Genomic DNA, 3,474 nt, shown 5'->3' on the forward strand with positions numbered 1-3,474 from the left:
TGCAGGGTCAGGTGTGTACTGTACACCTGCTACTTTAACTCTACTGTTGTGTACAGTGATCATTAAGAGCTGGGATTAGCTGAAAGTTCAAATAATAATAATAATAATAATAATAATAATAATAATAATAATAATAATAATAATAATAATAATAATAATAGTAATAATAGTAATAATAATAATAATAATAATGATAATCGTATCAACTTCCTCAAGAATGCAATGCAAAACTGGAAACCATGCTTACATGTTCTGGAAAACGGCTTGCTGAGGTCAACATCAGGAGAGGAATCTTCCAAAGGGACTCATTATCCCCACTACACTTCGTAGTAGCTATGATGTCTATGACATGAGTGCTGGAAAACACCGAATTGGTATTAAGCAGGAATCAGAATAGAATTCCCGATGTTCACGGATGGCATCAAGCTGTTCGAGAAAGATGGAAAGAAAATGGGAATGCTAATCCAGATGGTAAACATTATATCAGGAGGCATCAAGATGGGGTTTGGAATAGGAATGTGTGTTCTAATTGATATAGAAAGAGGAAAAGTAACATGAACAGAATGGCTAAAACTGTCAGGTGTAAATATCATCAAGGACATCGATGAAGTAGGTTATAAATACCTGGGATATTATAAGTAAAGGCTATAAAATACCAGGAGATTGAGGAAAATAGTAGAAGTGAATACATGCAAAGAATCAAAGCTATAATGAAAACAAAGCTTAATCTTGGAAGCAGGGTATAGGCCATAAAAGCCTATACCAGTGCTAGTAATCAGGTACAGTGCTTGAATAGTGAAGAGAAAGAAATCAGAACTAAGCAAAATAGGACAAAATAGAAAATTGATAAACCTGTACTAAGAAATGCACCCAGGATCAGAGATTGACAGGCTTAAATGACTAATCAAAAGGTTGTGTCAACTTGGTAACTAGAACTCTGGGATAATATCTTAAAACTATTGAATTGAATGGCTAAAGAATGCATAAAACAAAAACTAGAAAGTGGGATGAAGACCCAAAAGTATATAAAGGAAGATCAGGAAATGAGAGACTAAAAGAATGGCAAAGTAAACCAATGCATGGACAATTCATGAGGCAAAATGAAAAATTGGCCAGTAAGAAAACATTAGTGGCTACAGAGGGGAGAACTTGAGAGGGAAACTGAACTGATAATGGTAACACAATATCAAGACTTGAAGATATATTCAACGAACAATAGATGGAATTAACATTTCATCAAAGAAGAAACAATGAATTATTATTATTATTACTTGCTAAGCTACAACCCTAGTTGGAAAAGCAAGATGCTATAATCCCAGGGACCGCAACAGGGAAAATAGCCCAGTGAGGAAAGGAAACAAGGAAAAATAAAATATTTCAAGAACAGTAACATTTAAATAAATATTTCCTATAATAACTATGAAAACTTTAACTAAACAAGATAAAAGAAATGAGATAGAATAGTATGCCCGAGTGTACCCTCAAGCAAGAGAACTCTAACCCAAGACCGTGGAAGACCATGGTGCAGAGGCTATGGCACTACACAAGACTAGAGAACAATAGTTTGGTTTTTGAGGGTCCTTCTCCTAGAAGAGCTGCTTACCATAGCTAAAGAGCCTGTACAGCACTTGTTCAGAATCAACGCCATGATACACTGTCTAAGCTCTTCGTTGGAGTCTGTAGAAAATATCAAATATAACGCAGTAAGAAAATGGTTTGAACGTCAACCTTAGGCTGTGATGGAAAATTATCAGGCGAAATTACTCTGAATTACAGTGGACGGAAATATATTACAAGTACATCGACAATACAACGAGGAAAGAATTAGTCATTGATGTTGCAGTACCGTGGGACTCAAGAGTGGAAAATATGCTGAGAGAGGAAATAGAAAATACTAATCCCTAAGAACTGAGCTGAGAAGGCTTTGGAATGTGAAAGTAGAAGTAACGGCATTAATCATAAGAACACTTGGGATCATACCTAAGTAATTATTGAAAAGGAATCTTGAAAGTTATTAACCAATATAGCTCTACGACTAGTGCAGAGGAGCATGCTACGGGAAATTGCACATATAGTGAGGGAAATGATGGATTTCTAAGGAAGCTGGGTGCAACCTAGAAATCCACATTATAAGCCACCAGTCTCGGAAGGCTGTGATTAACAAAAAATTACTTTAACAATAATTGATGCAAATATTATTATTATTATTATTATTATTATTATTATTATTATTATTATTATTATTATTATTATTATTATTATTATTGTTGTAAAATATTTAGATAAGACAACCGTGTAATATGGCTAAACTGTTCGATATCAAGCCTGGTTCAGTGACTCAATCCGTTGTAAGAGATAAGCATATATTAAGGTACAAATAAAGTAGTTGAATCTCTAATCAAACAGAGGGAGTGTATGGAAACCAAAGGCTGAAAATAATAACACTGGGTTTAAGGAATACCAAAACATCTTAGAGGAGAAACTAACTTTTATTTCTCATAGATCAGGTTTTCTCTACTTTATTAAGGACATAAAGATCCTGGTTTGATTAGCTCCTGCCTGATCGGGATACAGAGATTCTGGTGTAAGGAGAACGACTAATGTTTATGCTTAAATATTATAAAGAATAAACAGATACAACTTAACAATTTGGGAAATTATGCATTTTCCCTTCTCATATCACCGTACACAAGGCGAATGTACAAAACAGATCCAAGAGATTAGGAAGCTTAAGACAAAATTGAGCAAACAGACATTACCGTCAAGCTGGAATTGACTAACCAATGGTAGTCTTTCTATTAAATATACGAATGGAACTATTCGTCTAAAAAGAGCTTATTTGTTTACAAGAACCTTTTTTATTGATAATAGAAATATCCATTGAGCATGGATAAGTCTCCTTTAATTTTCTGCTTATATTGAGGCATGTATAATGGGTAAATGATCTCTATTTACCTGTCATTTAAACGCATATCTCTACCAATTGACTCTCCTTCTCATTGGATCTCATTTGTTTGGCTCCCTGGCTATCAGCAATGATATACATTGGATAAAACGTTGACTGAAATAACCCTAAACATAGTTGATACTTCTTCTAGATTTGATGTAAAATCATGCGTTGATTATTTTGAAGAAAACTGCGCCCATATACAATTCTATGGTATTAATTGACGGCAAGAATTTTAAACAGGGATATTCTCAGTAATAATAAAACTACCCTGGAACACAACCCTTTGATCTTATAAGAAGCTATTAAAATATATTTGAATTGCTGTAGATTCTTAAAAAAAAAATACACCTTCATTCTTCTATTAAGTCCTTTTTCCTATAGTTAAGGATTACAGGGGCCAATTTCTGATAGCTACTAATGAGGAATATGATAAATAGTGCAATAAAAGAGGTTTTGTCATTGTTTGATACGTTTTAATTACTCAAAACTACTTGAGAAGGAAAAAAGGTAAAGGAGTTGTAGTA

Source organism: Palaemon carinicauda, chromosome 19 (genome assembly GCF_036898095.1).
Source record: "Palaemon carinicauda isolate YSFRI2023 chromosome 19, ASM3689809v2, whole genome shotgun sequence".
NCBI classification, from domain to species: domain Eukaryota; kingdom Metazoa; phylum Arthropoda; class Malacostraca; order Decapoda; family Palaemonidae; genus Palaemon; species Palaemon carinicauda.